We start from the raw sequence: 23,137 nt of genomic DNA, 5'->3' as shown, positions 1-23,137 counted from the left end.
ATTAGTAGTTCTCTAAGCTCTAGTCAAGCCTGCCCATGACTGAATACTTGCCCGAGACCTCATGAGAGATTCCGAGGCAGAATTGCTCAGCAATGAGTCTGCCAAATTTCGCATCTGCCCTATGAGAAATAAAACTACGAGAAATAAAAATTTTCCGTATTATGTTAAGGCAACTACTATTGCGGCAATAAATAATTAATGCAAACTATAAACATTTTATGTTTTAAATTCTACTTGAAGGCTGAATTCTTTTTATTTAAAAGCACTGACTTAGGACACAACCCTTGGATTTGCCACTTACCTACTCTGTGACTGGGGGCAAGTTGCTTATCTTTATATACTCATTAATCTGCAGAACGGAATAAAAATAGTAATTACATGATTGATATATGCTAAATTTAAATTAACTAATATACATAAAGTTAGAAAGGTACTTGGCACATAGTACCCAACCTCTACCAAAAGTCATTTTTATGGAAAGTTTCATGTTTTAAGTTTGAAAATACATATAACCCATTTGACTGAATTCTAATATTTCAGGCTTGTTTCTTAAAATATTATACTGAATATAACTGTAACTATTTTTTCTCATAGACTCTTTCTAAAACTTGCTTTCACTTCTACCTTTTTTTTTGTTTCACAGAATCATAATGCATTTTGTACTTCTGCTATAGACAAATCAAGCTTTATAAAGATAGGCATGGTGGTTTATAATAAAAAAAAATAGTCGTCCTAAGGCATAGTATGGAAGATATGTATCACTTCAAGTTCTGGATACAGAGTGGAGACTTCTATTAATATTAAGTATGCACTTCTCCAATTTCAGACTCACATCCTTTATCTGAGCTTCACACTCCTTGGGAGACATATCAAATTGTAATTCTTGCCCTTTTGATGTTTACTACAGCAAATAACTTATTTCCTATGGTGCTATTCATTTTACTCTCATAAATAAAACATTCTTTCATCTATTGTATATTTTATTTGCTATTGAGAGCAAATTCTAAGACTAGCATCAGGATTTTATTTCTTTGGTTTGGCCATTTTATTGTTCCTTAAAGCTACTGTATGTTGGGAATACTTATGCATTACACGTTATGAATATTAGAAGGCTTCACTTTGTATAACTTGTCTGCTTTCCAACTTTCCAAATGACTAATTCTTCCCTAAATAATGCTTCCTTTTCAAGCAAAGTAATTTCTTTTACATATGGTGAAAAGTCATACTCCTAAGGAGTAATAAGGATAAAATTCACTAGCTTAACTCTATATTGAATTTTTAAAACTTTTTACTTCAATAATTCAGGTTAATTATTGAATCATCCATAAGAAAATAAAACGAAAAATGATTACCTACAGTGGCTAATGACATAATAATTTTATAAGATGCTGATTTCTAAATTGAGTATGTATTAGTTCAATATAAATTATCAATAGTTTAAATTTGGGGAAAAATGACAGTAGAATGTTTCATTATATTTATTATATTAATATAATAAGCTAAGAATAACATTTTGAATATGTTATATAGGAGGAAATAGGAAAGGCTATCATGTTTCACTGGTTTTATTTTTGACTTGGCTATCACCAACATGGGGAACAGTCACTATGCTTTATTTGCAGAACATTAAACTGCACATACAAGATACTAGCTTCTCTTTGCTAAGATGGAACATACTATGCAAAAAACAACCATTTAGGTGATGTTTTAAAATATTACAAGTCAATTTGCAAAAGGTAATATTAAATTTTTATAACATTTATTTGAAAGTATTTATCTCATGCTGACTATATACCACACATAGCACAGAGATGTAGATAAAGTGACCATTAATCAGTTTCTTGTACTTTGTTTAACACTTAAAAGAGAGAATGAGAAAAAAAAAAAAGTGCCACTCTTATTTTCACCCTCATTCCTATCTACTTGATAAAGACAGAACCTGTGGCTGTGAGGGAAAAAAAGTTATATCATATAGATACTTGACAGGAGGAGTAATATATATTCCTATAATTAGATATAAATATATATAAAGTACACCCACCAAACACACACATACACACACTCACACTCACACACACACACTCAATTCCTTCTCATTTTATAACTCTACACAGACTCTGCTGAGCTTTCTTAGGGATTATATCCACCCTGTATATAAACTGTAAGCAGTTTATATTTCCTTCTAAATGATCTGAGACATTGAAAAAAAAAGAAAACCTGATTTCATTCTCCAAATTAGTAGACATAAGTTTTAAGAATTAATTGGTGCAGAATTTTTTAAGCATGTACAATCTAGAACAATATTTACCAGAATATTTTCTTCTATTTGTGCATGAACACTGTCTTATTGTCATGAGCTGTCTAGTCAAAGGTAGGACCTATATCCAAAGTGAAAATAGGAAATACATTTTGGGGGCACCTTAGTGGCTCAGTCGATTAAGTGTCTGCCTTAGGCTCACCCCTTAGGTGGGGTCCTAGGATCAAGCCTGCTTCTCCCTCTCCTAGCTACTCATGCTCTCTGTTGCTATCTCTGTCTCTCTGTGTCTCTGTCACTCTCTCAAATAAATAAATAAAATATTTTAAAAAGGGAAACACATTTTGTACGTGTAATAATTACTTAATTATAAACAATTATCAAGCAGAATCAGACAGGATGGTTTAAGTCCAGAAAAGAAAGACAGAAAAAAAGATGGAAGAAGAAAGGGAGGGAAGGAGGAAGGAAGGTAAATCATCTAGCATTTATTTTTTCCTCAAAAACACTGAATTTACACAAAGTGAAGCACTTGAATGTATTTTCTGTTTTTTGCCTGAAGGGAGAAGAGCAACAAAGCCTTCTGAGTCTAGAAACTCTGCTAATGACTAGAATATAATGAACGGAAAGGAGATGAGGACTTGTAGCCAGCACACTTGCTTTTGAATTTCTGTTCCATCACTTATCATGTGGTGGTAACTATATCTCGGTCAATATATTTAAGCCAAACCAGTCTTTAAAAAATATAAAAATTGCATTCCAACATTTTTGAGAGATAATTAAATGAAATGGTATATCTAGTATTCTTGACACTAAACAGTTTTTTAAATATACACACTGTTTGGGGCAATGAGTTGCCATGGTAGACCAGAACTGAACATGTGCTAATTTCCCCTGGTATGTCCTGAGTACAAGTTTTCACATTAAATTCCATGCAGTGATAGTAAAGAACCACATATTCATATATATGTAATTAAAAGAGAGACTATAGATCTTCAAATATTTATCATATAACTGGTCTGGCCTCGTCAGAATGTGCCAGTTAGAAAACTAAGATAAATCAACCCATAATCAAAAGAAAATAGGTATAAACCCCAAATACAAATGTACTCTTTTAAGTGAGATTTATAAAATAAATAGGAATTTCTCTAAGTTCTAAAATAAGTTACACGGTATCAAAATTTGGTTCAAAACCATTGAGAAACCAATTTAAGCCTTTCCTTAAATCATTCTGCTCAAAAGCACAGTTTTATTTAGATGTCTAAGTGAAAACTTATTGGAAAATTAGACATAATAAAATATTTGCCACACTCACGCAAGCCTGAAACAACTGCAATGTTTAAATTTTTTGTATGAGTTCATAGCATAAAATGTTTCTAGTATTACCTGTATATAATATATACCAAGCTTCCACAGAGTAGAAGTATACTGGAAATATATTTAGGACCTTTTCATTTTAGAGGATGCAAGGTAGGACCCAAGCAAAATCAGAAGAAGGATCAATATTATTTTCCTATTCCAAGTTCCAGTTTGATAATTTGGTAATGCTGATTTAGTTAATCATAGTCAACTCCTCCAAAATTTTGGAGGAATAATTTATTTCTAAAAATGATAAGAAAAAGTAAAATACCATCAAAGGAGAGTAATAACTTTTTGCCTTAAATATCTTATAATATCCAGAAGCTTAAATATCAATACTATCTATTGGGTAGCTAAGAGGCTCCTTGACTATAGCAACTAGTCTCCTGATTTTACATGTTTGCAGAATTAAAAATTATATAAAAATAAATTATTGTAGGGCAATTAGAGAAAGACATATGTGAGGAGTGATGAAGGAGCCAAACTCTGGCTGTTCCAGAAAAATTAGAAGAAAAATACAGTATACATTAGAACTATTCTTTTGTTGATTCCTGTGTGTGCGCTGTTAAATTCGCCAGAAGTTATAACATGAAACAATAATCTTGGTACAAGTATCCTGTCTAGTTTCTGCTTTTAATTAAAATAGCTTTAATATTTCATCAGGATATTTGCAGTGATTTCTAGTCAGTAGTTTTTATTGTACTTAGAATGTTTAATTGTTTTGTCATTTAGTATTTCTATTAGAAATAGTAATAACTGGGTCTTATGAAATATGTTTTCAGATTCTATTGTCAAAGTGCATTTGTTTGTTGCCTTTTCTCATTGATACAATGGGTTAGACTAATAAATATGACAGCAGACAACCTTATATCTGTGATAAATGCAAATAGCTATTGAAATTTACTCATTTAAAATCTTTTTAAGGAAAGAGCTGTTAAACTCTGTAATACACTTTTAACATATCTAATCATTTCTTGATTTAATCTATTATGTTTTTATTTGTTTTCCCATTTTTCTTATTTTCAAATAATTTTTTTAATAAATTAATTTTTTATTGGTGTTCAATTTACCAACATACAGAATAACACCCAGTGCTCATCCCGTCAAGTAGCCCCCTCAGTGTCTGTCACCCATTAATCCCCACCTCCCGCCTTCCTCCCCTTCCACCACCCCTAGTCGTTTCCCAGAGTTAGGAGTCTTTATGTTCTGTCTCCCTTTCTGATATTTCCCACACATTTCTTCTCCCTTCAAATAATTTTTAAATATGGGTGTGGCTTCCAATTTCCAGGGCTACGAGTAAGGAGCTTGGCAGTCCCTACTGTGTACTAAAACATAAAAAACTTAGGGGCACCTAGGTGGCTAAGTAAGTTAAGCATAGAACTCTTGATTTTAGTTCAGATCATGATCTCAGGGTTGGGATTGAGCCCCACTTGGGATTCTCTCTCTCCCTATCTTCTACCCACTCCCTCCCTCTCACACACAGGCGCTCTCTCTCTTAAAAATGAAATAAAATAAAATAAAAATTGAACAGACTAAAAATGAACAACTCTTCTCAGATCTATAAGAGAGGGGAGGACACAGGGCAGCCTACAGGCCCCAAGAATGGAGAGACAGACTTGCCAAGTAGGATATGTGGCTTACTGGAGCAGAGATTCACATGTGGAAACCACTGAGGCAACCAGGGTTAGGGTAAGAAAACCTGAAGTGTAATTGATAGCTTGCTGGTGGCTTGATATGAATAAATCTGAGTGTTAAACACTCTAAGGGATCCTGTCACAAGTGGGCAGCACCCATAGTATTGTGAGACTTATCTCCAGGATTTCAGATATCTCCAGGAGCTCATTTCCACAGTAAATATAGGAGAGAAATCCCCTTTGGCTTCAAGTAGGGGAAAAACCGTTTTGAAATGTAAGACCACTGTGTTCTTCTCAACAAGGCCTGCCCTCAGGGGAAACTAGTTAACCAGAGCCTAACTAGCTGTTGTATTATCAAAACTTAACTGATTTGTGAAAGAGGAATACCTAATTCCAGCCAGCTTTAGCTCTCCACCTGGGAGAAGAGAAACACACATTTCTAGCCACAAATATACATACTATAGCCATTTTTTCCAAACTTAATTGGAGAGAAAAAAACACCTAAAAAACAGTTTTGAAGTTCACCTTCCACAAGCATAGGCTCACCAAAAGACTGAGCTCTAACCATAAGAGTATACAATGCTTCCCCTCCTCCACACTTCACCACCATATCAATAAAGGCCTATTTACAGCAGTTCTTTTGACCCAGTACATCAAATCTGGCTATCAAGAAAAAAAATTATAAGACATACCAAAAGACAAAACACACAATTTGAAGAGACAAAGCAGAATCAGACATGGCAGCATGTTAGAATGATCAGAATGGGAATTTAAAACAGCTAAGATTAATATGCTAAGGGCTCTAATGAATAAAATAGACACCATGCAAGAACAGATGGGCATTTTATGCAGAGAAATGGAAATTTTTTTTTAACATTTTTTCTTTTTTTTTTTTTTTAATTTTTATTTATTTATGATAGCCACAGAGAGAGAGAGAGAGGCAGAGACACAGGCAGAGGGAGAAGCAAGCAGGCTCCATGTTCCGGGAGCCCGATGTGGGATTCGATCCCGGGTCTCCAGGATCGCCCTGGGCCAAAGGCAGGCGCCAAACCGCTGCGCCACCCAGGGATCCCCAGAACCAAAACAAAGTATTAAAGATCAAACACTGCAATAAAAATGAAAAAGGCCTTTGATGGGCTTATTAGTAGACTTAACATGATGAGAAAGGAATCTCTGATCTAGAGGACAGATTCATTCATGAGCTCACTCCTAAAACCACAAAAGTAACTCCTAACTATCTGGATTTATCTTATGTAATTTTCTATACAGATAACTTATTATATGCACAAATCACTGGCATTATTGGTACAATGCTGTAGCCTTGAAATCAAAGGCTTTAGGTTTAGAGATTAGGATTACAAAAATACGCGCATACCTACATGTTTACATAAAATCTTTGGCTTCTGATTCAAACCAACAAGGATAAAACTACCTTCAAAAATCAATGTTGTCTTTTTTCAAATTTTTTCAAATTAAAAGTAATGACATACTTTTTTCTTTGCTTGGAGTGGTTAAAAGACGAATTTGGGAAAAGATCGTGAAAAAATAGGAACCAAGGTAAGGAGATTTTTTGTTCTTAGTTTGTTCATTCATTTTGTTTTCAATGATATATTTTGATAAAAAGTACTGATAACATTCCTGCTAAAACGATGCCCAATGATTTCCAGTGGAACAGAATTAATTGCAAGAAAAGAGTGGAAAGAGATTATAGTATGACATATTTAAATGTGGGTTCTATAGTACTGTATGTATGTATTGGAGAAAAACGAGGGCTTTAGTTTTCTTTTTCTAGAGTTTTAAGGCATCATATAGATTTCTAGTTAGTACTTTCAATAAATATTTGATATCTGATATGTCAGTCACAATAGTCTTTCATAGGATATATTTAGAATCAGAATAGATCTCAGTATTATAATAATACATTATTGAGTAGAATTGGACATTAGCCTCAGTTTCACCAGCCTAAGTTCGTTAAAACTTCAATACAAATATAACAAATTAATACAAATTAAGTAATTACATATATAATACCAGAGTTCAGATATTTTAGTGAAAGATTAAATTTTATTTTTTGAATGATTGCATTAAGCAAATAAAGATTCCCTTGTTCTTTCAGTCATATCAACTTTTTAAGGTGTCCGACAACATCCTATCATTCTAGTGATATTAAATCTAGTCTATTTTAAAATTGTTTTATAAATTTTTCTTCTATTCATATTCTCTTTAAGTTGCTCAAGTTAATATAATTAAAATATTTTAATGGTGAAATCAGAACCTCTAGGATTAGTGGAAAAGGAATTTTGTCCCTACATAGAGTGTTTTTTTATTTTTCATTCATTCAAATTTCATTATTCATGAACTCATTCCACATTTACTCATCATTTCCCTATTTTTAAGATATTCATGGTAGGTTGGTTTATTGGTACAAAAATAAAGGACCTTCCCCGAATTTAAGAACTTTGGCTAGTATTCATAGATAGGTTGTCTCTAGTAGATGAGTAGTTGTTAAAAACCCATTTATACTTGAAAAGAATAGGCTATAACTGAAGAATTCCAACAAGGGTTCAGAGGCCTCATTAGTATCAGACATTTTTGTTATCCAACTGCAAGGAAAAGTAAAATTTTTGAGTAAAAATAGTTACTCAAGTGAAATTATACTTGGGGGGCAAGTTGCAAATGTAGAATAGTGAAGTCCCAAAACTGCCTGAATTAAGGATGGACATTCTCAAAAGTCTGCCTCCCTCTGTGTCATTATGTACATGGTTATAGGACCATTTGAAGCTGCATCTTAACCTATGAAATGTTCTGTGCATATTTACATCTCTTCTCTCTGATAGTACTTAACACACAGTGATGCCTCATAAATATTTGTTTAATGAGTAAAATAAACTAAAATACTTTGTAAAATGAGAAATGCCATGAAAATAACACATCTGAGTTTAAAGACCAAATAACTTACTAGTCTTAATAAACACTGATATTCCCCAAAACAGTTAGTAAACTGTTCCTATGCTATGCTATGCTTCATAGTACTTTTAAAATCTTCCCTAACACCCATGACATTTTTAAAAGTCATAAAGTTTAATTATTCTAGTCTAGCATCAATTGTAGATCACAAGTTCTTATAACAAATCAATTTATTTAAAAGTTATGTTTTGTGTTATGACCCCTTATGATAACTAACTATCCCCAATACTTTGTCATTTTTCAAAATGTTCTGATGTATAATTCCTCCATTTTAACTGACCTTGTATCAAAACTTTCTATCTCAGGGGCACCCAGTAGGCTCAGTTGGAAAAGCCTGAGACTCTTGATCTCAGGTGTTCTGAGTTTGAGCCCCACATTGGGTATAGAGAATACTAAAAATTAATAAATAAGCTTAAAAAATATTTCTACCTCAAATCAATACATTTAATATTTCTATTTCATCTTTTGTCTCTGTTAACATAAAAAAATGACTTATGTTTGCAGCAGATGGCAAATGGCTTCAAGATCAAAATAATAATTTAGTAATATATTTAAAAACAAATTAGTTAAATGAAAACCTGTCCATGGGATCCCTGGGTGGCGCAGCGGTTTGGCGCCTGCCTTTGGCCCAGGGCGTGATCCTGGAGACCCGGGATCGAATCCCACGTCGGGCTCCCGGTGCATGGAGCCTGCTTCTCCCTCTGCCTGTGTCTCTGCCTCTCTCTCTCTCTGTGACTATCATGAATAAATAAATAAAATCTTTAAAAAAAAAAAAAAGAAAACCTGTCCACATTAAGACTTGTACAAAATACTCATTACAGCTTCATTCAGAATAGCAAAAATTGATAAACAACCAAAGTATGTATGAATAATCAATAAAATGGATCCAAGTACTATGTGATAACAAGCAACAAATTGCCAATATGCATAATATACATGAATCCTAAAGGCTTTATGTTAGGTGAAGGAAGTCCACCACAAACAACTTGATAGTGGATGATTACATTTTTTAAGTTCTAAGAGAGGCAAAGCACAGGGAGGGCAGATCTGTGGTTGCCAGGAAATGGGAATGAAAAGATAGCTTGAAACTGCTGGAACATATAGAGAAGCAAAAAATCAAACCCAAACGAAGAAGGTTGCTGCAAAGTTAGCCATCACTTTCCCAAAAGAGTCAAAGCTCAGAGCGCAGAAATGAACAATATGTCCATCAATTTTCAGGTCATGGATAAAGCAAGGCAGAATAGAGAAAGATGACATATATTTCCAGGTACCATTCAGTAGTAACTTGCAGAGCTCCACACCACACTCTAGCAAAGGCAGTGAGGAAAGAAAAGGTGCAAAAAAACATGTTATGTTCCTTCCAAGCATTGTTTACTCTAGCTAAACCACTGAATAAGAGTCCAGTGGTTTTCAAACTGTTGTCCAGAGGCTATTTTTGTAATAATACAAATTCCTAATATTATTGTTGTCTTTTTCAAGCTCATTCTCTCACTATGTAGATTGGGAAACTTCTCAGAGACTATATATTGCAATGGCATCATTTCTCTGAAGGCTAATGGAATGTGCGTTTATATAGTCTTGGGTTTCAGATGTTTGGGGGTTTAATTATAAATATGGTAAACATTAGAAGAGAGAACTCAAATAAAACTGTGGAAATAAGTCATAAGACCCAAAAGTTTGAGAATTGTTAGCATAGGTAAATAAATAATGGACCACCTACCAAGATTGGGTCTGGAACTACCCTTCCCCTCCAGGATAATAAGCAGTATTTGCAAAAAAAAAAAAAAAAAAAAAAAAATAAGCAGTATTTGCTTCCAGGTTCAAGCTGTGAGAATTAGTTTCTAACCACAGCAAAATATTTGCATGGAGAGCTCATATGGTTGAAAAGCAGAACATAGCCAAGTTCACTAACAGACCACTACAGGGGACACAGATGAAAAGGACAAAACTCTAAATGTCCCTCCATTCAACAAAATAACATTACCCTAAGGCAGTTCAATACATAGGACAATCCTTATTTTACAGACTTTATGACAGACACATGCTCAGAGGATGCCCAAAGGCAGCTAATTCAGAAGAATAGAGACTAACACAACCACAGGAAAATATATTACTTCTCATAGTGTTACTCTCAAATATAAAAGCACAACAAAGGACAAATAAATATTTGAGAAAGGTAAACAAAATGAAAGAAAAGTTTGCTCTAAATAGTAAGAATAATTGGTCCAGTCAAAACCTGGATTTATGAGGATCAAAAAAAAATACTATGCAATAATAGATTCGAAAGTATGTTATATTCAGAAAAATGCATGAACTTCTCAGAACTTCAACAACTTTACCTCTAATTTAGCAAGAAGACTGGAATGAGTTATCTCATTAGTTATGTCTGATACCAACTGACTGACAAAGTAACAAGTCCTTTGTCTTGAAAGTTTTGACTATTACTGATCCTAGAATTATTATAACAAAAACAAAGGACAATATAAAAGCATTTTCACATACATAATGACCAAAAATACTTAACTTCCTCATTGTCTTCCTAAAAAACTTCAATTTTCTCAACAATTAAATAAGTTTCTAAGATCTTTCATTTTCCTAATCAATAAAATTCTACATCATTTCAAATGAGTCATTTCTGCTTGGTATTTATTAACAAAGCCAACTAAATATCAGCTATGAAAACAAAAAAGGACTTGAGGAAGTGCACTAGAAAATATAAATGAGGAAGATAGGCTCTGTATCTAACCTAGGAGTGCAGTGGACAAATGTGTCATTAGACAGGGGCAACAGCCCAATAGTATATAGGTCCAAATTATGTAAAGAGAATGAACGAGAACTTCCAGTGAAGTGATTAGAAATGACTCATGACTCTGCACCTTCACTGCATAATTGATGAGACCTATGCCTAAAATCTTACATTCCATCATTTACCTTCCAGGGCAGATATATGAAGCAAGCAAACCTACCTATATCAATCAAGATGTTGTTGCTAAAACAACAACACATCAGCAGTGCCTGAGAAAACCAACATTAATATCTTGCCAGTCAAATGTCCATCATGGATCAGCTGGGGGCTCTACTCTGCTTTGTCTTCACCCAAGGGCCCATGCAAAATAGGCTCCATTTGGGGACTTCCATGTTTGCTAAGGTGAAAAGGAATGCACATGGTAAATGGGACCAAGCTCAACATTTTTAGCTGGAAGTTTACAAAGTGCATGTTTTCACCCATGTTTTATTCACGGAAGCACAGCTAGCTTTAGGAATAGTGCACTGAAATCCTGTGCTTGGAGGACAAATGGTCATAACTTTTTGCTGAATAGCATTTATGACTGATATATTTCATAGAATTATTACCTTTTATTTTATCACATCATTTTTGATAATAAGGATTAAATTTATTCCTAAAAAGGAGAGGTATTGATAAATTTAGCACACACAGATTTGAATCTAGTTTTTTTTTTTTCTCCTGTTGCCAAAGATTCCTTGTGTAATTGGGGCAAATCACCCTATCTAAGATCTCCCATTTCGTCAGGCATAAAATCAATTTAAGACCTTCATTTCTTTATTAATAAAATCCTAGATGGTTTTAAAGAGACTTTCCCTGCTGGCTTGACATTTGCTTCTACATTACAGACAAGAAAGTAAGAAATTTAATGCACAGATAAGTTAAGTGACTTAAAGAATTTCACAGGACATGTTAGTAATCTGTTTGAAATATACTACATCATTTATATAACTAAGGTTACATATATTTTATGTCAAATGCACACGGTGAAAATAAAAAGGAAAAAAATGCACATGGTGAATCTCCCAAAATAAAAACAAAGAAATAGTAATCATAATTGCAACCACAGAAATGGAACCTGTCTTTACAAGGCCAAATGATCTATTTACTTTTTCAAATCTCCATTTGCATATCACATACTGGGCTCTTAGAGGTTAATGGTTATAGAATGAAAAAAAATGAGATAAATGTGGAAGAGAACTGAAAAATTTGTCATGTCATAGTCCAGACAGTATCTAAGATGTATTGCATAAAATATTTGTCAGCAAATGCACTTCAATCTCTGTAGGATTCTCTACACTTGAAAGAACAGATGTTCATTGTGTTTGATGAGCTACAAAACCATTGCCTGCACTGAAAACAAAACAACCAGGAAAGAAGTGACATTGACATTGACATGCAGCAAAAGCAGTCCCTTCACAGCAAATTTGTGTTCAATGGCTTTTACCTTCCTTGAGTATTCTGTGAGGTTCTAGTAAAAAAAAAATCAAGAAAATAGTTGTTTATTTTGCTTGATTTTATTATGGATTTGCTTACTTCATTTTCCTCTCAAGATGGGAGTCAGAATATTAAATATATGTAACACATTTTTTTTTAATTTTCAGCAATACAAGTAATACAAAAATGATTGTGTTCTCTTTATAAAAATGGGATATTAGTAATGATAAATGATTTACAAATTAAAATTGTTTTTCATATTCTCCTCTATCTCCCAGAATCAGTTACTGGTTTTAATTTTTTTTTCTGTATGTTTACAAGCAATAATATCTGATAATATGCCTGTGTATAAAGTTTATATACACTGTAAAGTTTAATTACACTGTAAGTATAAATATGCTTATCTTTGTTACGTATGTAATATTCAGGCTATAAATAAAGTCATAGGATGTTTATTATTGTGTGCATTGTATTCTTTCTCAAAAGAAAGATCCTGTTTGATTTTTTTTAAGTTCAGTACAGAGCTAATATTAAGTCAGTATGTTCTTATATGATTACCACAGTTCTTGAAATGTAGTTTTTAAAATGTAGAAATAATTCCATGCTTGTATTTACCCCTAGCTAGTAGCAATACGTTTACCCCAAGCCAAGCCCTCCTACTTCCCCCAGCTAACTTATTTTTCCCTAAAGAGCCCCATGACCCAGCAACTACAAAGTTAACACTTGGCCTAGCAGATCTTGCACCAGTGCCCTGGGCAGTCAGTAACTTTTCTTTCTTTCTTTTTCTTTTTCTTTCTTCTTTCTTTCAAGATATTTATTTATTTATTTATTTATTTATTTATTTATTTATTTATGATAGACATAGAGCGAGAGAGAGAGGCAGAGACCACAGGCAGAGGTAGAAGCAGGCTCCATGCTGGGAGCCCAACACAGGACTCGATCCTGGGACTCCAGGATTGTGCCCTGGGCCAAAGGCAGGTGCTAAACCACTGAGCCACCCAGGGATCCCGTCAGTAACTTTTCTGAATCACCAAAGCACTTAATTATTCTCAATATCACCCCTGGATATATCAAAATATAATTTGTCATTTTGCCATTGGTAATTTCTTCTCTCACTTTCTTATGTTACTTCTCTTCATTTCATTTTCTACCTTCTAAAAACTATAAAATGTAAAACAAACAAACAAAAAACAACAACTATAAAATGTAATTATAATTGCCTTAGTGTGATGGGGGTAGGGTTTTTTTTCTATGTTGTTTATTGCTAGATCCCAAGTGCCAGGCATATGGTAGGCTCAGTGAATGTTTATTGAATTAATATTCTCATGCTTCTGCCAATATTGAAAATCTTTATAATTTTTGCTAGTAAAATAAATTGAAAATATCACATCGGTCAGTTGAAATCGAACATTGTATTTCAAATGGTTATGGTTTATATAAACATATATATTCTATAAATTGCCAGGTTATATGCTAGTTTATTGGTAACAGATTTTTTTCTCTATTGTTTCTCTCATATTGTTTTTCAATAATTTTTTTAGATCCTTATACATTATCTGAGGGCTACTTTGCTTCTGGGGGGTATTTTGCTTCTGATATAATTATCAATTATTCTTTCCATTCATTTAAATTTAATTTGCAGATACAGTCTGATTTCTTTTATAATTCCAAGGTAGAATTATTTAAATTCCATTACTTAAATATTTTGCTTTTTTTCCTAATTACCAATGTCACTTCACTGCAGTAAGAAAAAGGGGCTTGCCTGATTTTTTTAATTTTGAAAATGTACTTTTAAAAATTTTCAGTAAAAGTTAGTTACATTAGACAGGGTGAGAAGGTTTGTAGCCTTACATTATACAACCCCAGGGCCTTGGTGAACTATTATGTAAATGTTCTTTCTCACTCTTCTTGTTCCACAGAGGATGTGAGGGCTCAATTCGCACGGTCACTCCGTACTCAGGCTTTTGGAGACTCCAAGACATATAGCTATACCACAGGTAGCATGTAATCTTAAAACAGGGTAAAAGATAGCTCCAGTGCTAGACCTGGTATATATTTCTTCTACACACAGATTATTTGCCAGAACTGGTCACATATCCATGCTCCCCCATAAGGGAGCTGGAAACTGTGAATGAACATGGAATATTTGGTAGATAATTTGGTAGATATATACCTTTACTAATGTTTTCTAGTTCCCAAATATTCCTTTGCTCCTTTCTTTCCTTAAATGAAACAAAATAAAATCTTTCTTAAGGGAACAAACTACAAACTTTGTCTACTCTGTGTGTGTGGTCTCTGAGTGACAGATGGTGGTCCCTGCTTCATTTTGAAAATGTCTCTTCTTGGTCCAGAGGACCTGATAAATCATGTTGCTGTCTCCTCATACTTTTGTCTAATGATAGAAATGGGATACCCCAATTACAATGTATTTCTTTTAATGGAACAACAAAGCCATTCATAACATTTCTGAAATTGTGAGGGTTGATATTGTGAGGGTGCTTTTTCTGGGAGTAATGAACATTTCTTAATTAGGCATTGATTTGCTTTTTGCACAGACTCCTTTGTTCATTTTTCTCCATGGGCTCTGACACTGTACTATAGAGGCTGTTATGGACTGAATGTTTGTGTGTTCCCCAAATTCATATGTTTAACTCCTAACCTCCAGTGTGGCTATATTTGGAGAAGGAGCTTTTAAGAAGTAATTCAGGTTAAATGAAGTCAAAAGATGGGGTCCTGATCCAACAGGATCAGTGTCCTTGCAAGAAAAGACAGTAGCGTGCTTGTTCCCTATCTATCATCTATCTATCTATCTATCTATCTATCTATCTATCTATCTATCTATCATCTATCATCTCTGCACAAAGGCCAAGCTGGGGTACAGCAAGAAGATAGCTCTGCAAGCTAGGAAGTCATCCTCTCTTTATCAGAAACCAGAAACTAAATTGGTCAGACTTGATCATGGACTTCTATCCTCCAAGGCTGTAAGAAAATGATTTTATTTTATTTTATTTTATTTTTGCTATTTAGGCCACCCAGTCTGTAGTATTTTGTTAACAGCTGCTGAGTTGACTAATAGAGGGACATTTCCCTTGCTCTCCTTCTCAGTGGCCACATCCTCAGTGGTTGCTGAGGAATATATGCAGCCTTCAAATCCCCTCTGTACTCACAGCAGGTGGGGAGTGGGGGGACAAAGGCTCTTTACTTCCATAGAGTCACAGCAGTTTTCAACTGTACACTCATAGTTTGTTTAGCACTGTAGTCTCTATTCACATGTTTGAATCCAGTCATTTCCAGTTATTTTTTAAAAATAGTTTTTAGGGATCCCTGGGTGGCGCAGCGGTTTGGCGCCTGCCTTTGGCCCAGGGCGCGATCCTGGAGACCCGGGATCGAATCCCACGTCGGGCTCCGGGTGCATGGAGCCTGCTTCTCCCTCTGCCTGTGTCTCTGCGCCTCTCTCTCTTTGTGACTATCATAAATAAATAAAAATTAAAAAAAAATATTTAAAAAAAAAAAGTTTTTAGTTCTACTATCTTTACTTTTTTTGCCTAATGCTTTTCTCACAAATTATGCTCTCAGACTTCTCTGGCAAAGCCATACCCCTACTCTGATTTGTATCCTGAATCATTTATGCACTGACAGGTACTACTAGTTGTCATACCGTTATACCAATATGTTTCCTGAATCATCTTAATCAGGTAAGAAGTTCAGCAGTAAGAAGAAAGGCTATATTCTTAATCTGGTTTTCACTTCAAGGCTGAATTTCAAAGACCTTTGTTGCCACATATTTTCATGGGTGTTATTTCACTGTAAAGGTTAAAAAGCAATTCGCTGCTTCAATATTTGTACACTCAGAAATTTTCAGATTTCTTCATTACTTTTTATTTTGGTTTGAAAACAATCTAATTATTTTCTGAGCTTTTAATTTGCATGTAATACCTAGTCAAATCCAGTCAATAACAATCAATAATAGTACTGTAATTCAATTCTCCATAACCTTCCCCAAGAACTAAAAGTGCACCAAGTCTAAAAAAAAAAAAAAAAAAAAAAAAAGAAGAAGAAGAAGACGACTTCCTCAAGCCTTTCCTCTGGCTTCCAAGTTAGGTCTGATGAGTTTTACTAAACACTTTATTATTGCATGACATAGAGCACTATCTTTTCATTCTCAGGAATTAATTTCTTAATTGGTCATCACCTGGCCCTTAAAATAATGCCAGTTATTTTAGGCATTTGTAATGGTAATCTCACTTTCAATGAGTATTAGTCAGGATAGGATAGAATAGATAATGCTATAGTAACAACACCAAAATAGCATACCTATTTCTAATTCTGATGGCATATATGATGTAAGCTAGCAGAGGTTTCTGCTCCATCAGGAAGTGGAATCAATTCTTCTACCCTTTGAATCTGGAGTTGGCTTGTGACCTGATTTTACCAAAGGGATGACAGGAAATGTGACTGATGCAAACAGAGACTTGAAATGACTAGGATATTGGAATTTGCTCTTGCTTTTGTACACTTGAAACCATAAAAGAGCCATATGAACAAACTCATAATAGTGTTCTAGAAGATGAGGGAAACCATGTAAACACCCTGTGTCACAATTTACTTCCAGATATGAGGGAGACCATTTAGATCATCTAGACCAGAAGAACTACCTATCCACTAATAGTGAGTAAGGGACAGGCAGGGCTAGGTAGGGAGATAAGGGAGGGGGCCACGGAGTCAGGCTCACAAAAATCCCAAAAGTGTGGAGATGAAAGGAAACCAGAGATAAACCAGACCATCCTGTCCCAGGTGCCAGAGGTGGGGTCTTGTTATAACTGCTACTTGTGACCAACAAAAAAATTACCAGTCCCTAAGAAAGGAAGTAAGCCATTAAAGGTGTTATCACTAGTCCTTACTCAATGGTGATACCAATAGAGATGTTAAAAGGATTTAGGTTCCCTGATAGGCTTTCAATAAAAGCCCAACCCCAAAGGCCCTCAGTGGCAGCCATTAGGGATTCCTCTCTCTTCTGAGAGCTTTCTCTCTATCCTCACTTAATAAACTTCTATGGCTTTATCCACTCTTCCTTTCATCTAACTGATACATGAACTATTATCTAGAAATGGTGCTGTAACAAAAAGCTAAAACATGTTGCATTAGTTTTGGGTCTGGGGTTGGTGAAGACTGGAAAAGCAGCAAGAAAATTGTGAAGGTTGGAAAAAATGGCCATGAAACTGCTATATCAGGCTGGAAAAATGGCAACCTGTATTTTACAATGGTGGAAAAACTGTTAGAACTGTTGTCTGTTGAGAACTTGGAATACAGAAATGTACCCAAGGAACCTGATGATTTGGCTAAATAATTGCTAGAATTTAATATAGAAAATTCACAAATATCTATATCTTTGAATAAATAATATTTACCAATTTTCTCAGATTGCCTCCCTTTGCCATCTAGGTATACCTTCTACCCTCCTACTCTCGGGGTGGCTGAACAGTATGCACAAAAATTAATAGGCAATATTACTCCCTGACTTGTATTAGGTTCAAAAATTTAGAAGCACTGGCATAGAATAGGAGGATGTAAGGACAGTGTAGTGTAGGATGTAGGATAAGTAGTGTATTTAATGCCACAGCTACTTTTCTGTCAAGACACAGGTTGATGGTGATGGAGGTCCAACACCAAAGGTCATATTTCCTGTCCCTCTTACAGCTATAGCTGCCTCTCCAGTTTCTTTCTCTCTTTCCCCACTTCTAGTTCCCAAAGCTCCCCACAACAGCATCCCTTGCTATTGGCCCAAGACTGCTTTATATCCTTGATGATTTTTTTTTTAATTCTGGATTTTCTAATTAGACTCTGAATGATATTATTTTTTTTTTATAATAAGAAAACTTGTTAGAATAGAAAGTCCTTAAAAATTATGGATTACTTTTATAGGTCTTAGTTTGTAAAACTGCTTTGTATCAGCATTATAAAGACAGATTAATGATCCTAAATACTATTTATGTTTTTGTAGGTGAAGGGGAGAAGGCATAGGTCCATCTACAGAACAATGACATTTTTAGTGAACTGTTAGCACAGCCTGTGATTTTTCAAGTCAGAATGCTTGGATTTTATTAATTAGCACAGGAAGGGAAAAAAATACTGGCCTGAGAAAAGTAACAAAGATTGCATGGAAAATAAAGAACAGAGTAGGATTAACAGAATGCCCCAAAAATAAGCACATCCTGTTTTTCATTTACACAGCATTGGTACAAATTTTAAAACAAGAATAAATACACTGTTTAACAAAACATTCATTTGCGTAAAAAAGAAAACCCAAACCAAGGAAAAGCAAAAAACTGAAACAAAAAAATCAGATTAGTTACGTCTTTTGGAGGGAGGGGATGTGACCGGAAGAATTACACATTTATACATTTGAATATGTATATACTTTGGTATTTATAAATAAGAAAAATGGATGTAATCATGTGCTATAGAAGAATACTGGAAATGATTAAATAAATATTGCCTTAAATCAACTTTATAATTCATGTGGATCACATTTGAGCTGACGTGTTATAAAGCAAGCCACAATTTAACACGGTATGAATCATTTTTAAAGGAAATTTAGGTGAGGTTACAGTTCTTAAAGGGAAAATTCTAATCACACATAAATAATCATAATGCTATTCTATAAAGAGAAATTAAAAACAGAAGTTATCAATTAGGATTTGAGAAGCATGTATAATATAATGGAAAAAGCCACATATATTATCTAGGAAGAAACCATAGCAAGTAGATTGTGTATCTGATGATGTTAACAAATATTTTACCCCTTTACGTTTGAGCCAACCAACATTTTAGAAACTAACAATTAAGAGAATTTTACCAAAGACGAGTAACTTGAATATTAAATGCACTAGTCAATACAGAGTTGACTTGACTCAAATGCATTTACTCTATTTTCTTACTAAACATAATAATGCAGCTTTGATTTCATATTTTCACTTTCTTTTCAGTCAAAACATAGACTTTAGAGTTTCTGCAAATGTCATTTGATAGCCTCATCTTGTTTTAAAAATATTACTAAGGAACTGCAGAGAGAGAGAGAGACGGGAAGTAGAATGGGAAATCACATTTTTAATTTGATTTATTTCTTCTGAAAGCTATTACTAAACTTTATCTGGATATCAAGAAAACATATGATGAAACTGCACCTGTAATTCTTTAAATATATGTGCTACTGGATTATATACTTTGACCACAATGGAAAAAAAAACTTGGATTTGGAGAATAAATTTAAATTCACATCTTGTTAATATTTATATTTGCTCTCAAAGTGAGTATACCCCAGGCTCAGTCCCTAATCCTCTTCTCTGTCTGTATCACTCACATGGTGATCTCATCCACATTCCTGGCTTTAAATACCACTGTAACCTCTATGATACAGAATTTATATTTCCATCAAAGAAGTTTCTCTCAAACTTTAAACCTGAATATCCAATTCTCTACTCGATATTTCTACTAAAATCCCTAACAAATATCAAAACTCAACTTGTCCAAAGCTGACCTCCTGATCTCCCCACCTCCTGAACTACTAAAAGCATAGCCTTTCCCATAACATGGGAAACTCAATCTTTTATTTGCTCAGATGAAAAAATTTGGAGACATTTTTTATCTTCTCATATCCCACATCCAGTTCATCAGGAAACCCTGTTGGCTGTGCACTCAAAATATATCCAGGAACCTATCAATTTTGTCCATCACCACTACCATGGTCCTGACTGAAGTCACCATCATCTCTGTCCTGGACCACTGGGATACGCTCCTAACCAGTTTATTTCCATCATTACTCAGCTATATTCTTAAACATGTATATCAAATCATTTTTCTTCTCTGTTCAAAACTGCAGTGTTTCCTCATTTCACTAAGAATAAATGCCAAAATGTCCTTTATTTCTCATTCTACTCTATCCACAAGAGTCTCCTTTTTGCTTCTTGATCAGGTCGGTTACATTCCTAGTTTAGGACATTGTCAAGGACTGAAATGCTCTTCAGATATTTGTCTTGACAATTTCCATACCTTTCTTAATCTGCTCAAATGTCACCAATCCACTAGGCCTACTTTGTCCAAATTGCATCATGATCACTACCTCCTTTCCATCCACTACTGATCTCCCTTATACTCCTGGGTATGTCTATGTATATGTGTGTGTGGGTTTCATTTTTTCAATAGCCTTTATATAATGTTCAACACATAAAATGTGCTCAAAAAATTTTTAAGTGGAAAAATCAATGTGAGTGACTGAACATTTATAACTAATGAATTCTAAAACTAACTAGGATGCAAATATGTAAAGCATAATTGGTAAACACTGTAATGTAATTTCTAATTTCAGAGGATTAAGTCATTTCAGATCATCCTCTTTAGTAATACGTAATTATTAGAATTACATTTAGCTTCTTTTTTTTCTCAGGCAAATCCCATTTCATTTATATTTTAAATGCCAATTTAATTTTCCAGTTCCTACTAGCATATTCACAAATAAAGACAATTTAAGTTAAAATTTTGCATAACCATAAAATTAACCCTGTTAATGGGATTGTTCTAGATCATTTACATTTTATTTAAATATAGAAAAGCTCCTGTGTAAATTGCTATATTAGTATTTGTTTTATGTTTGTGCCTTGTGTTCTTTTTCTCCTCAGTAGCTATATTTTTAAATTTTTGAAAATATATAATTTCGTGACCTAACGCAATAGGTAAAACTATTTTATTATTACATATAGGATCAACACAAAAGAACCATAATATGGAATCTTATCCAGGTTATTAGGAAGATGCTTGTCTTATTAGACCGAAGGGCAACAGTGATTTCAGTATCCAGCCACTTTTGGTTTTATCTTCTCAGTTAAGATCTGCTTTCTTTCATTAAGTTCACAAATTTGGTACTTTTAAGAGTTGTAAAATTACTTTTTCATATCTAACCAATATGTCATTTGACAATATTGTGATTATTCTTTTAGAAGTTAAGAAAAATTAGTACTTACAACATTAAACAAGATGTGATAACTAAAGATAATCTCTCTTCTTCTGCTCACTCAGCATGAGAATTAAAAAAGAAAGAAAAGCATAAATTCTTCACAAATAAATGTCATTTGAGACATAAATGACTCTAGAGAGTCACATGTAGCTAGGGAAAATAAAAGTAATAAAAATCAAATTTAAATATACAGATGTATCCTGAATCAATAGAAAAGGGTGGAATTTAAAATTTTGAAAAATACATAGAAACTTTACAAGCTTTTAACTCAAACCCAATTCTCACAAATGTTCATCTTCTCACTTTCCCCAAATATGATGATATATATTTTTGAGTAAAATAATATAAAAATAAGATTATGATGGATAATAATTAAAATATCACATTTAAAGGAAATACACATTTTTGTCTTATTATCCACTAAAATTTCATCACTCTGATAGACGCAGATAATTTTTATAGTTATTTTCATATAATATGGTTCAATAATAAGAGATTGTCAATGAAAGGTAGGTATTTTATTCATTAGTTGGCAGTAAGGCTTAGGCTATGATCAGTATTGTGCTTGAAATAAATAAATGGGTAGGAAGAAAAATGGATGGACAGATAAATTGATAGACCCCTGCAATTTAATCACAGAGACAAGCTATATATATATAAATATATATATATAATATATATAGCTATATTATATATTATATATATAAGCTAATATATAAGCTATATTATATATATAATAATCATTAAGTTGTATAATTAAATTTCTATAAGTCAATAGAGAAAAGTACAGCTGTACTCTACTGATCTGTCTCTCTCCAGATGGTCTGGGACCATCTGGAGAGAGGCAGAGTGTTCCATTGAGTTAGTTCTTTTTCTCTAGCTTAATTAATTTTGATTCTAGAAGAGCTAATTTACCTGTTTCACATGAGCCTAGAACATAAAGAATATAATCGAAAATCAGGTTTGAGGGCAGCCCAGGTGGCTCAGCGGTTTAGCGCCGGCTTTGGCCCAGGTCGTGATCCTGGAGACCCGGGATCGAGTCCCACGTCAGGCTCCCTGCATGGAGCCTGCTTCTCCCTCTGCCTGTGTCTCTGCCTCTCTGTGTGTGTGTGTCTCTCATGAATAAATAAAAAAAAGAAAAACAAGTTTGAGGATGGGTGGGAAAGCCTGACCCTGGCACTCTCCATATCGAAGTACACCCTTTGCAAACAAAAACAATAAACCAATTAGCCAATTTCCCTTTACTAAAAGCCCTTACATTTGTTTTTCCCTACCAAGGCTGAAAATGCTCTCTACATCCCTGTGGGAACACTGTTTTGACCACCTTACATTTAAAGTAAATGACCAAACTGTTCAAAATATTTTAGGAACAGTATCTAAATCACTAAAGTGGATAATTTCCTCTGAGAATGAAAAACAACTCATTATAAAAGGAGCTAACCACCTCCAGGTGTTATCAGATTGGACTTTCAAAATTCCAAAAGTATCCTTTCTCTTTTAGAGGACTGATTCCTGTGTCTAATCACATTACATATCCTCTTCCTTAAGAGAAGGTTGTTTTGATGAAAATCTTACAAGTAACCTATAAAATAAATTTTCTTCTAAGTCTACCAAGGCATGAAGATTAATGGAGAAAGAAGAAAGCCATTTTTCTGTGTGGATCACCTATAGTTAAGTTACACCTTGCTAAACAA

Source organism: Canis lupus, chromosome 22, assembly GCF_048164855.1.
Source record: "Canis lupus baileyi chromosome 22, mCanLup2.hap1, whole genome shotgun sequence".
NCBI lineage: Eukaryota > Metazoa > Chordata > Mammalia > Carnivora > Canidae > Canis > Canis lupus.
Note: the sequence above shows the minus strand (reverse complement) of the source record.